Source organism: Hyperolius riggenbachi, chromosome 10, assembly GCF_040937935.1.
Source record: "Hyperolius riggenbachi isolate aHypRig1 chromosome 10, aHypRig1.pri, whole genome shotgun sequence".
Lineage (NCBI taxonomy): Eukaryota > Metazoa > Chordata > Amphibia > Anura > Hyperoliidae > Hyperolius > Hyperolius riggenbachi.
Window position 1 is genome coordinate 158,175,167 of NC_090655.1, and position 14,772 is coordinate 158,189,938.

A 14,772-nucleotide genomic window follows, 5' to 3' on the forward strand; every position below is an offset into this window, starting at 1 on the left:
ATTTTTCTAGAAAGGCCATACCCCAACTGCACCGTGAAGTTGAGAGGCAAGTGGTGTCATCTCTTGCGAAGAGCGTTGGGTCAAGGGTACACCTGACCACGGATGCCTGGTCTGCCAAGCACGGGCAGGGCCGCTACATTACGTACACAGCCCATTGGGTCAACCTGGTGAACGATGGCAAGCAGGGCGCAGCAGACCAAATTGTGACACCTCCACGGCTTGCAGGCAGGCCTCCTGCCACCTCCTCTCCTCCTGCTACATGCTCTTCGCTGTCCTCCTCCTCCTTGGCTGAGTGGCAGTTCTCCTCTCCAGCTACACAGCCCCAGCTCCGCAGGGCCTATGCTGCATGCCAGGTACGACGGTGTCACGCCATCTTAGACATGTCTTGCCTCAAAGCGGAGAGTCACACTGGAGCAGCTCTCCTGGCTGCTCTTAAGAAACAGGTGAATGAGTGGCTGACCCCGCACCACCTGGAGATAGGCAACGTGGTGTGCGACAACGGCAGCAATCTGCTTGCCGCTTTGCATATGGGGAAGCTGACACACATACCCTGCATGGCACATGTCATGAATCTAGTTGTTCAAAGATTTGTGTCAAAGTACCCTGGCTTAGCGGATGTCCCGAAGCAGGCCAGGAAGTTCTGTGGGCATTTGAGGCGGTCTTACACAGCCATGGCACGCTTTGCGGAAATTCAGCGGAAAACAACTTGCCGGTGAGACGCCTGATTTGCGATAGCCCAACTCGCTGGAATTCGACACTGCTCATGTTCTCCCGCCTGCTAGAACAGAAGAAAGCCGTCACCCAGTACCTCTACAACTACAGTAGAATGAAACAGTCTGGGAAGATGGGGATGTTCTGCCGACTACCTGGCCTTAAGTGTGGATGTAGACACTGCTGTGAACAGCGATGAGGAACCCTTGAACTACTGGGTGCGCAGGCTTGACCTGTGGCCAGAGCTGTCCCAATTTGCCATCCGACTTCTCTCCTGCCCTGCCGCAAGCGTCCTGTCAGAAAGGACCTTCAGCGCAGCTGGAGGCATTGTCACTGAGAAGAGAAGTCGCCTAAGTCACAAAACTGTTAAGTACCTCACCTTTATCAAAATGAATGAGGCATGGATCCCGGAGGGCTGCTGCCCGCCCCAAGACTAAGTCAGTCCCCGCACACACAGCATCTCTGCCTGCACGCCGTGTGACTGGCTGCCTGGCCTGCCCCAAGAAGACTAAGTCGCTCCCAGTCCCTCCACACAGCATGTCTGCCTGCAGGCCGCTTGACTACCTTCTCCGCCACCACCAACAGGGTCCGGGACTCCAGGCGGATTGCTGAATTTTTTAGGCCGCTGCTAGCAGCGGCCGCTGTAACAATTTTTCTGGTGCGTGTACATGACTGCCTTATTTTTCTGGCTGCACTGCGGGCAGCTGCAACAACAAAAGAAAAGGCGTGTACATGCGCCCATTCCCCTTTGTGATCATTACCTTGCCGTGGTGAAGGGGCTTGCGTATCACAATGAAGCAATGACCGGCGCCTAGATGAGTGTCTCGGGGGGCACACCCACGATAATAAGGTCGTTGCCTCATTGTGGTCAGACCAAATTTGATCAGCTGGACAGTCACTGTTCTGTCATTCACCTACATCAGCCAGGTGACCATATGGGCTGTAAAGCCACCAAAACCTGCACTCTCGCCATGGTGCGCACCAGTCCAGCACGGCCGTCACTACACAAACAGCTGTTTGCGGTGCGTTACACGGTGAGTTTGGTGTGTCAGTGTGAAGCAGTACCTTAATTACACTACCTGATTGATGTATACACATGCAAGATGTTTGAAAGCACTTTAGGCCTGTCATTTAGCATTCAATGTGATTTCTGCCCTTAAAACGCTGCTTTGCGTCAAATCCAGATTTTTCCCGGGGACTTTTGGCATGTATCCCACTCCTCCACCTGGGGGTCCAGGTGTTAGACCCCTTGAAACATCTTTTCCATCACTTTTGTGGCCAGCATAATTTTTTTTTTTCAAAGTTCGCATCCCCATTGAAGTCTATTGCGGTTCGCGAACTTTTACGCGAACCGAACCTTCCGCGGAAGTTCGCAAACCCGGTTCGTGAACCGAAAATCGGAGGTTCGGCCCCACTCTAGTAGGGGGTGGCCAATCAAGAATAGACAGAATCTTTTGGGGATCCATGGTAAATCCATCCGCTGAAATGATAAGATCAAGGAACTGGATTGACTGTTTCTCAAATTCACATTTCTCAGCTTTGACATAGAGTTGGTGGATTTTTAATTGTGAGAGAACCTGACAGACTTGACTTCGATGAACTTCCAATGAAGGGGAGAACACCAGGATGTCATCTAATTAGACTATGATGAAGTGGTCAATAAATTCCCTGAGAACATCATTAATAAAGTATTGAAAGGTTGCAGGAGCGTTACAAAGTCCGAAAGGCATTATAAGGTATTCAAAATGGCCATAGCGAGATCTGAAGGCGGTCTTCCATTCGTTCCCCTTCTCGGATTCGGATCAAATTATAAGCTCCCCTAAGCTTGAGTTTAGTAAAGATGTTCGCTTCACGTAATTTCTGGAAAAGTTCTGGTACCAAGGGCAAAGGATACCTGTTTTTGATGGTGATTTTGTTCAATTCACGATAATCAATACAGGGTCTTAGAGTTTTATCCTTTTTTTCCGCAAAGAAGATGCCTGCACCTGCAGGGGAGGAAGAAGGACAAATAAATCCTTTCTTCAGATTTTCTTCAATATATTGTTTCAAAACTTTTTGCTCTGGATCAGACAAAGGAAACATAGGCCCAAAGGGAATCTTCGCCCCGATTTGTAAATTAATAGGGCAGTCGTAGGGACGATGAGGTGGTAATTAGTCAGCTCTCTTTTTATCAAATACATCCAGAAATGTGTGGTACTGTTCCGGAATAATTTCCTGTAAGGCAGAAGAACAGAGCAGAGGTCCAGATGATGCAGAGCTAGATATATTGCAGCAGTTATTACAGTAGACAGAGTCAAAGGAGATGAGCCCTAATGACCAATCAATAGCAGGATTATGGGCACGTAACCAGGGTAACCCCAATATTGCTGGATAAAGAGGAGAAGAGACTAAGTCCAGCTTGAGGATTTATTGATGATTATTGCAGACTGAAGTGTTGATTGGCTGGGTTTCCAGTGCAACAGGTCCAGAACTAATCGAAGTTCCATCAGCCAGCCAGGTGAATTAAGAGAGGTTCCTTACGGTTTTGGATTGGGATTTGATGAGTGGTAGCATAGGTAATGTCCATAAAGCAACTACTGGCTCCAGAATCAATTATGGCAGATGTCTTAATGGTTCTTCAGGGTAGCTGAAAATAAACAGGAATAAAGAAATGGTTAGAGGATATCTCAATGGGATCTAGCAGTTGAACCTCAGCAGAAACCTTCTTACCAGGTGGACTGGTAGGGCAGACTCCTATGAAGTGACCAGAAGCTCCACAGTTGAAACACAAGTTATATTGGCGTTGTCTAATCCTCTCCTCACTAGTCAATGCCGAAAGGGATAACTCCAAGTTGCATAGGTTCGAGTTGATCATCTACAGGTTGCTGAGCCGACAATGTAGCAGGAGGAATGGTAGGAAATAGAGATCAACTTGTGTTAACTCCTACTTTTTCCATCTGTCTTTCTCTATGACGACGATCTATTTGAATGGCTGATAATATTAATTCGTCCAAAGTAGCAGGAACTCCAGGACGGGCCAACTCATCCTTGATGTAATTAGAAAGTCCCATACGATACTGAAACTTCAAAGCAAATTGTCCCCCATCGGTATCTGTGGCCCACCTATGGAATTCTGATGTATATTCTTCCACAGGTCGCCGTCCTTGGCGTAAGTAATGAAGAGAGAGCTCTGCGGTAGTACTGCGCTGGGGATCTTCGAAAAGTACAGCCATTGCCTTGAAGAGGGCTTCCAGATTGGCTAGAGACGCATGTTTTTGGTCCATAAGTTGATGAGCCCAGGTCTGGGGTTCCCCTTGAAGCAGAGAGATCACAAATCCCACCTTGGTGACTTCATCAACAAAGGTACGAGGCTGCAACAAGAATAGTTCACAGGCATGTTTAAATGCTTGAAACTTTGTACGATCTCCATTAAATCGTTCTGGTACTGGAACACGAGGCTCAGGTAGGAATGGGATAGCAGGAACTGCCTCGACAGGAACCGGATTACTGGTGCTGGTGGGAACTGTGGCGGGAGGAGGAGACGCTTGAGGGATAATATTGACAAAGGTGTTGACCCGGCCTTCCAGCTGAATGTGACTAGACTGGAGCTCCTTAATTGCTTCGGTCAGTGTTGAGACCTGCTTGCACAGGGTACTTAAGATATTTGCTGCCTCAGCGGTCTCTATTCTATGGCTGTAGTCTTTTGTAACATACCTCTTCCGATGGAGACCGATGCGATGAGGACAGCAACCCTTGCAAGTTATCAACTGGAGGCCCTGAAATGGGTACAGAGACAAGCAGTTGACAAAGGGCAGAAGCGCTAACAGGACCGCTGGCATGACGCCAAAGCGTGTGACCAAAGTAGCTCTGGAGTGCCCCCACGGGTCAAGTCTGGTAGTGCAGGGACTTGACCAACCAGCAGGAACTTGGTTCTGGAGCAATCCGGTAGACAGGTAATTAGACAGGCAACAGGATACTGGCAACAAGGCAGGTTCTCGGACGGGCGGAAGTTCAGCAACAAAGCGGGTTCTCAGACAAGCCAAGGTCGGTAACAGAGCTGGTAGTCGTACAAAGCCAGGGTCGGTAACAAAGCGGGTAGTCAGACGGGCCAGAGTCAGCATTGAAACAGGAACAAATCAGATAGGCAGATCTAAGTCACATCACAGAAGGCACAGGGAACTTGCTGCAAGACTACAGCACCGAGCACTGATCTCAGCAGGCTTAAATAGGCCGTTTGGTGCGAAATTACCGTCATGCGGAAATGACGTACACATGTGCCCGCGCATGCATACTTTCAAGCGGAACTTCATGTGCACGCGAAAATACCTCCGCGTGCATGCACGAACACATCCGCCACCACATCTTCTGGTGCAGAGGCCAGACGCGCACACCACACGCAGATGCACACCACCGGAACCGGAACTCCAGGAGTCCGACAGCATGCCCCAGGACCCGCGGACATCCGTGATTAGCAGCTGCCAAGCCTGCCCATGAACTGAGCGTGACAGATGGGGATGTTCTGGCTCAACAATTGGACACTCCTGCAAAATGCAAGCAGGCTCATGCGGCCGTTTGAGGAGGTGACCAACCTGGTGAGTCGCACTGAAGGCACCATCAGCGACTTGATCCCGTACGCTTACTTCCTGGAGCGTGCTGTGCGTAGAGTAGTGAATCAAGCTGTAGAGGAGCGTGAACAGGAACAGTTACAGGAGGAAGTGTTGTGGGATCAATTCTCATCAGAACCAGATGTTTCCTCAACACCTGCGGCAGCACAGAGGGGGGAGGAGGAGGAAGAGTCGTGTGGGGAGGAAGAGTCAGACTCGGATGATGAGGAAGGTGTTTCTTTGGAGGAGGAGGAGAATGCGGCGGCAGAAGAACAACCGCAGCAGGCGTCGCAGGGGGCTTGTGCTGCTCAACGTTCCCGTGGTATTGTTCGTGGCTGGGGGTAGGAGGATGACTTACCTGACGTCACTGAGTAAGAGCAAGAGGAGATGGATAGTACGTTTGCATCCAACTTTGCGCAGATGGCGTCTTTCATGCTGTCCAGCCTGTTGAGGGACCCCCATATAAAAAAAACTCAAGGGGAATGAGCTGTACTGGGTGGCCACGCTACTAGATCCTCGGTTTAGGCACAAAGTGGCGGAAAATAACTAGAAGGTAGAAACAAGCTGGCAACTATGCTTTACAATGCATTTAAGGGTGATGTCACAGCACAACGCAATAAAGGTACCACTGCCAGTAATCCTTCTCCCATGTCCACGCAGGCAAGGACAGGACGCTCCAGCAAGCTCATGGTGATGTCAGACATGCGGACATTCTTTAGTCCAATGCCTCGCCTTAGCCCTTCTGGATCTACCCTCCACCAATGCCTGGACCGGCAGGTAGCCAACTACCTGGCCTTAAATGTGGATGTAGATACTGTGAGCAGCGATGAACCCTTGGACTACAGGGTGTGCAGGCTTGACCTGTGGCCAGAGCTGTCACAATTTGCCATCCAACTTCTGTCTTGCCCTGCCTAAAGCGTCCTGTCAGAAAGGACCTTCAGCGCAGCTGGAGGCTTTGTCACTGAGAAGAGAAGTTGCCTAAGTCACAAAAGTGTTCAGTACCTCACCTTTATCAAAATGAATGAGGCATGGATCCCGGAGGGCTACTGCTAGCCCGATGAATAAGTTAGGCCCCACACACTGCATTTCTGCCTGCATGCCGTGTGACTGCCTGCCCCAAGACTAAGTTGCTCCCCACACAGCATCTCTGTCTGCAGGCCGCTTGACTGCCTTCTCCGCCACCACCAACAGGGTCCAGGACACCAGGCGGATTCCTGAATTTTTAAGGCCGCTATAATGATCTTTCTGTTGCGTGTACATGCGTGCCTAATGTTTCTGCCTGCACTGCAGCTGCAACAGCAAAACAAAAGGCATGTATATGTGCCCATTCCCCTTTCATGATCATTACCTTGCCGCGGTGAAGGGGCTTGCGAATCACAATGAAGCAATGACTGATGGCTATTTGAGTGTCTCGGCGGGGAGGGGGGGGGGGTGGGAGCACACCCAAGATAATAAGGTTGTTGCTTCATTGTGGACAGACCAAATTTGATCAGCTGGACAGTCACTGTTGTTCTATCATTGAGCTACCGCAGCCCGGCAACCATATGGGTTTAAAAACCACCACGGCCGGCACTCTCGCCATGGTGCGCACCAGTCCAGCACAGCCAAAACTACACAAACAGCTGTGTGTGGTGCATTACAAAGTGAGTTTGGTGTGTCAGTGTGAAGCAGTACTCTAATTGCACTCCCTGATTTATGTATATGTTATGGCCAGAACCTGAAGTTTGGCCACTTGTAGTTCTGGCCGGCCACTTCGGATTCTGGCCGGCCAATGTGCGAAGTGGCCGCTGCGCTGCGGCTAATGTGAGAAATGGAATGATTCCTGTAACATTAATGTATCTTCTGGCTGCAGCTCAGTATCCAAATGTATCGCAACTTAGTTAATCTAATATTATTAAGCCGGCGGCAATGTAACAGATGAAGCTGCCAGCTTTTGCTCTGCCTCTCTCTCCTCCCCCCGCCTCTCTCTCCTTCTCTTATGGGCAGCCGGCGGGGACACGCGTGTCCCCCAGAGTCGTTTGTCGCGCCAGGAAAGCAGAGCGGGGAGGCTGCAGACATTGCTTCTGCCAGCACCAACTCTGCAAGAACGGCAGGATTCCCTGCCGCAACAAACGACTCTGGAGGGGACACGCGTGTCCCTGTCGGCTGCCCATAAGAGAAGGAGAGAGAGGCGGGGGGAGGAGACAGAGGCAGAGAAAAAGCCGGCGGCTTCATCTGTTACATTGCCGCCGGCTTCATTTCATGAAATTAACTCAGTTGCGATTCATTTGGATACTGAGCTGCGGCCAGAAGATACATTAATGTTACAGGAATCATTCCATTTCTCACATTGGCCGCAGGGCAGCGGCCACTTCGCACATTGGCCTGCCAGAACCCGAAGTGGCCGGCCAGAACTAGAAGTGGCCAAACTTTGGGTTCTGGCCATAACGTATACACATGCAAGATGTTTTAAAGCACTTCAGGCCTGCAATTTAGCATTCAATGTGATTTCTGCCCTTAAAACACTGTTTTGCATGAAATCCAGATTTTTCCCCGGGACTTTTGGCATCTATCCCACACATCCATGCAAAAACTCAGATGTTAGACCCCTTGAAACATCTTTTCCATCCCTTTTGTGGCCAGCATAAGTGTTTCTAGTTTTCAAAGTTCACCTCCCCATTGAAGTCTATTGCGGTTCGTGGAAGTTCGCGCGAACCGAACTTTTGCGGAAGTTCGCGTACGCAGTTCGTGAACCGAAAATCGCAGGTTCGGGCCATCTCTAGTGATAGCCCCAGGGGCTGAACTAGAAATCACTGGGCCCCCCAGGGAAAATGTGGATGCCTCCCAGGTATAGGTGCTGAAGCAGGTGGTTTTGGCATATGGAGCTCACCGCCGCGTGCCCCCAGTACAGATAGCCAGGTATAGGCGCCTGTCCCCAGTATAGCCAGGTATAGGTGCCCTCAGTATAGCTAGGTATAGGTGCCCCCAGTATAGCCAGGTATAGGTGCTCTCAGTATAGCTAGGTATAAGTGCCCCCAGTATAGCCAGGTATAGGTGCCCCCAGTATAGCCAGGTATAGGTATCCTCAATATAGCTACCCCCAGTATAACCAGGGATAGATGCCCACAGTATAGCTAGGTTTTGGTGCCCCCATTATTGCCAAGCGTGTGTGCCCACAGTATTTCCAGGCATGGGTTCCCCTAGTATAGCCAGGCATGGGTGCCCAGGACATGTCCATGAGGGGAAAGCATTGGCCACCTACAGCAGAGGGTGCCACCAGTACAGAAAGTCAGGTATAGGTGCCCGTCCCCAGTATAGCCAGGTATAGGTGCCCTCAGTATAGCTAGTTATTGGCAGCCCCATTTCTATGGGCGTGCGATATATGCAAACGCCCGTGGCGCCGGATTGTGTGGCAGCAGGGGGGCGCAGTAGCGGGGGGAGCGGACATAATAGTTACAACTCACCTTCTTCAGCCAATCCCCCGCAGCTTCAATGTCCTTCCTTTCCCGGCATCCATTGCATGGTAACAGCGCCCCCTGTGATGATGCACCGCATGTCATCACAGGGAGCGCTGTTACTATTGAGACAGATGTCGGGAAAGGAAAGACATTGAACCTGCACAAGATCGGCTGCGGAAGGTGGGTTATAACTTCTATGTCCGCTCTCCGCTGCACATACTGTATCTATCTAACCTATACTGCGGGAACCTACCTATCTAACCTATACTGCGGGAACCTACCTATCTAACCTATACTGGGAGAACTTACCTATCTAACCTATACTGCATGCACCTACCTATCTAACCCATACTGCAGACACATACCTATCTAACCTATACTGCAGGCACCTACCTATTTAACCTACACTGCAGGCACCTACCTATCTAACCTTTACTACAGACACCTACCTATCTAACCTATACTGGGGGCACCTACCTATCTAACCCATACTGGTGGCAACTATACGGGCTACCCTATACTGGAGGCACCTACGTAGTTAACCTATACTGCAGGCACCTACCGATCTAACCTATACTGGTGGCGCCTACCTATCAGCGATGGCCCGAACCGGTCGCCGGGTGAACATCTCTGAGCCTTCTACTACTTCCGGGTCGCTATGACCCGGAGTAGTACGCCTGCGCTGCTTGGTGGAGCACGTCCTAGATCGCGCTCCTGTTGCCGGGCACTCTCTGTGCATGAGCGTGACGTCGTTTATGACAGCACACACATGCGCAGAAAGTGCCCAGCAACAGGAGCGCGATCTAGGACGCGCTCCGCCGGGCAGCGCAGGCATACTACACCGGGTCATAGCAACCCGGAAGTAGTACAAGGCCCAGTGATGCAGAGATGTTCGCCGGCGAACAGTTCGGGAACTGTTCGCGACATCTCTACTACCTATCTAACCTATACTGGTGGCAACTATATGCTACCCTATACTAAAGGCACCTACGTAGCTAACCTATACTGCAGGCACCTATGCCTGGCTCCATGGGAGGCGATTTTTACACCCTTATCTTGGGTGAAATTATCCTAGAAGCTGCCCTGGTTATAGGAGCCCCCAGTATAGCCAGGAATAGGTGCCTTCAGTATAGCTAGGTATAAGTGCCACCAGTATAGCTATGTATAGGTGCCCCCAGTATAGTGAGGTATAGGTGCTCCCAATATAGCCACCCCCATTTTAACCAGGTATAGGTGCCCACAGTATAGCAAGGTTTTGGTGCCCCTAGTATTGCCAGGCATAGATGCCCACAGTATGGCATGGGTGCCCCAGGGCATGTGAGGGAGAGCATTGGCCACCCACAGCAGAGGGGAGGGGGCCACCACCTCCTCCCACACTTTGAGCTCTCCCCGCAGCGCTCCCCCCTCCAGCATTAATCGGCGGCAGCAGTGGGCAGGAACAAGGAACGTGGAAATATCTCTTCCATGCATTCCACACGCTGGAGGTCCGGTCTCTGTAAGCGTCTTACGCTAGTTCCTGATAAACAGGAAGTAACGTCAGACGCTTGTAGAGAATAGCCTCGGGGAAAGCCAGAGGTGAGGGAGGGGGGAGTCGCCCCTCTTCCTGCTGCTGTGGGAGGCCAATGCTAGCCCCTCATGTGCTGCCACCCCTCCTGCCACCAAAATGGCACTGAGTGGCCCCCAGTTGTGCCCCGGACCTCCCCACGGCTGCATCCCTTGCAACCCATATTGTTATGCCACTGGATAGCCCCTTAGGGCTATCATTGCTTCTGCAATGGGATGCAGAGTTTGGTGTATGCAGTAACACACTAAGTAAGGGGCCTCAAAGCTTTGTGTGGATGATCTAAATTATTTTATTACTGACTGTAAAAAAAAAAAAAAAAAAAAAAAACATAATGTGTCTCTATTATGTTTTTACCTTGGTGTGAATCATCCTAGACAACTAAAAACACATATGTTGAAATTGAGAACTCTTCCTATCCTACATAAGTGTGTCCCCATTTTCTATCCCTAAATGTTGGGAGTCATGCTGAGCCCAAGAACTCCCTGACAAAAGTGCATCTCGTGATTTTCAGGCAGCAGTGGTCCATATCTGCCAATATATTTCCATGCAATTTACAAAACTATGAGTCAATTTATATATTTTTTCCACCCATAGGACAGCTTTCTTGTTGCTCCGTATCCATGTACTACAGTGACCCTCCCATTCCATGTGCAGCCCTCTCTTCTGTGCCCAACATCTACATGAAGCCACCCCTCTCTCATGTACAGCTCCCCTGAGAAGCATCTCTGCTCCTCCCCCATTTGGAGTCTGCCTTTTAAATTTGTAGGTTGTGCTTTCATATTCAGCAACCCCTTTTCCAAGTTCAATCACCCCCTTGGCAGTAACCACCCAAGGACTGGGCCTTTAGAGCCTTCATAGACACCCTGCCACTACTGTCTTCTTTCTCCAACCTTGTATTATTTGCCATTATGAACAGGAAATAGTCAAAATTAGTAAACTGATGAGAGGCTCACCATTTGCAAGGTATATTTCTGTGTTTTTTGGACTGAAGACCCTTGCAAATGCATTTAAACTATAATTAGAATAGTGACAGTCTAGACCTCAGATTATGGCATAATCCACTGAATAACTCTCTGTGGTACTCTCTAGCAGGACTCTCAGTAAGTGCACAGAGGGTGCTGCATGCTATTATTTTTTGCACCATTGAAGGATGTGCAGAGACCTTGTATCTGTTCCATTTATACATAGACTAGTGATGTTTGTGGTATAAAGCATACCCATCTGGTTATATCACCTGCTGAGAAGTCGGGAGTTGCATATTGTTTGCTGCAGGGGTTTTGTCCTTGCTGTTGTCACTACATCTTTGCTTATTCATGGTAGTGTTGGGCGAACACCTAGATGTTCGGGTTTGCGAACGTTCGCCGAACATCGCCGCGATGTTCGGGTGTTCGCGCCGAACTCCGAACATAATAGAAGTCAATGGGGACCCGAACTTTCGTGCTTTGTAAAGCTTCCTTACATGCTACATACCCCAAATTAGCAGGGTATGTGCACCTTGGGAGTGGATACAAGAGGAAAAAAAATATTTGAAAAAGAGCTTATCGTTTTTGAGAAAGTCTTTTAAATGTGGAAAATGTCATGTTTCTTTGCACAGGTAACATGCTTTTTTTCGCCATGCAGTCATAAATGTAATACAGAGAAGAGGTTCCAGGAAAAGGGACCGGTAACACTAACCCAGCACCAGCAGCAGCACACGTGATGGAACAGGAGGAGGAGGCACAGGAGGAGAAGGCCAGGCTTTGTGAGACACAACAACCCAGGCCTTGCATGAGGACAAGAAGCATGCGGATAGCATGCTTTGTACCGCCATGCAGTCATAAATGTAATAAAGATAAGTGGTTCAATAAACAGGGACCACGCGGCAACGCTAACCCAGCAGCAGCAGACGTGATGGAACAGGAGGAGGCGCAGGAGGAGAAGGCCACGCTTTCAGGCGCAACTCAGGCCTTGCATGAGGACAAAAAAATGCGTGCGCAAAGCAATGCAATGAGTAGTTTTCAGGACACAATGGGCTATTCGGAGGAGCTATTCCCACCCCCACAATCTTCTACCTGTGAAAGGTCAATGGAACAGCCACAAAGGTTGTGCCCGGATTCACAACCTTTTTCTGTGGAAAATGCACCTCGCACTGAAATGCAAGGCGAGGCCGAGGATGAACATGACGTCAACAACTCAACATGACGCAAAATGGGGGCTGAACAGAAAGCTGCTTTCAATGTTTTGAAGGCCTTAATTGCCTCCGGTGGCCAGTTAGATGCATCATTCATCACACCCAAATCCCAGAGCAATGTGTGCAGGAATTTGAATCGCAGGAGGTGTACCGAGATCATCTGGACAAGTGACCAAGTGACCAAGTGACAAAGTGACTGACAAAGTGACAAAATGACAAAGTGACAAAATGACAAAGTGACAAGTGACAAAGTGACAAGTGACAAGTGACAAAGTGACAAAGTGACAAAGTGACCAGTGACAAAGTGACATGTGACAAAGTGACAAGTGACAAAATGACAAAGTGGCAAGTGACAAAGTGACAAGTGACAAAGTGAAAAGTGACAAGTGACAAAGTGACAAAGTGACAAAGTGACCAGTGACAAAGTGACATGTGACAAAGTGACAAGTGACAAAATGACAAAGTGGCAAGTGACAAAGTGACAAGTGAGAGGTTGTTCTGGGGAGCTCTACTCCACTGCACACAGTCACATATGAGGAGAGGTCTCGTCGGGACTGCTGATCCTCCTCAGCTTGCTCAAAGCCTTGAGGGTTCCTGAAGATCCTCTGCTTGGAGTTCGCCGGGGTTCAGCTTGGTGTCGGGGTCGGCGGCGTCCTCCTTACTCCAACGTGGCAGATCTTCTGTTGAAGGGAAAAAAAAACATTTTTAAAAGTCCAGTACCGCTTCTGAAGGACTCACCAAGAGATGCAGGAGCGCTTCAATCTAGCGCACCATCGCTCACTGGGTGATGTCCCTCCCTACGCGCTGGAATTCTACGCTGCACATGCTAGCACGCTTTTGCGCAGTGCCGAGGCGCATTCCAGCAGCTAGCTACCAAGCTTCTGTGGATCTGATTGGGCCACCATGTTGGATCTCTGCCAAGTCCTCCAAAATTTTGAGCAATCCACGTTGCTTGTGACTGAGCAGTGACAACTCTACAGTCAGCATTACAATACCACTGCTGTGTTTACTGAAGAAATCAATGTTGAAGATGGAAACCGCTGGCATGATGCAAGTGGGGGAATCTGAAGATGAAAACGATCAGCGTGATGATACCAACATCAGGCAACCTGCCTCAGGAAACGCTGGTCCCAGCTATGACAAAGAACAGGACGAGGAACAGCTGGAGTTGGAGCAGGAATTGGATGCCCCCACTGCCGAGGGACAGAGCGGTGCACGTTGGACTTCCACAATTTATCGGGAATGGACAGCAGAAGAGGAAGAAAGTGATGCTGGTGACGAATATGGTGCATCACAACAATCACAACGCTCACAAGAACATGAAGACAGAGGAGTCTGGCAGGATTCTCTGGCACACATGGCTCAATTCATGCTAGACTGCATTGAACGCGGCCCGTGCATTATTCACTATTCATTATTATTCATTATTCTGGACAACACCAATTACTGGGTTTATATCCAGTTTATACAAACACAATGTTAAAAAACTGATTGAAGAAAGTGTCAGACAGGTCAAAAATGGAACAATTCCAGCAGGCCCTTGAGGATGGAGACTTTAGAGAGGAGATTGACATCCTCCTCCTTCTCTAGCCAGTTGTACGCCGACAGACTGACTTCAGCAAACCCAGGAGGACCAGGAGGGCAGCAAAGAACACAAGCTGCTGCTAGTGCCCAAAAGGGAATGGTATTGGCAGTGTCCTTGGAGTGGGAACATTTTCTGATACCCATGCAGCAGCCCACAGAACAGCAATCGGGCAGTTCCCCGTCCTCCAACACCAATCGCCTGGAGAAGATGGTCAAGGTCTACATGTCAGATGGCGTAGCTGTGTTGAACAATCCATCTGCAGACAGACGGTGAGTGTGACAGCACAGAAGGACCATGGCAACTCACTCATAGTACCACAGTTTGATAGTGCTGCCCAAAAAATTATATGGATCCGTGGACCCGGGCAGTACTGGGAAGTGGGAATGCAGATTTTAGTACCTAAACACACGATACAACATGTTTTCCGGGGTCGGACTCTGAGGCACATACAGATGGTCCCGATCATCATCCTCATCATACAACTCTTCTCCTGAGTCTGACCCACCCACCACCTCTGCCACCCCAACATCCCCAGACACAGACCCCTCATCGTCCTCAACATTAACTTGGGATGCTGGCCTGAGCCAGACCTCCTCCTCCACATCAGGCCCCATCATCTCCTCAATGGCAGCCCTCATTAATCGCTCTGGCGACGGACCGATGGACACAACGTTCTCCTCCGGGGAGGGCTGCTGCTGACCACTGGCTGCTGGGGTGGATGT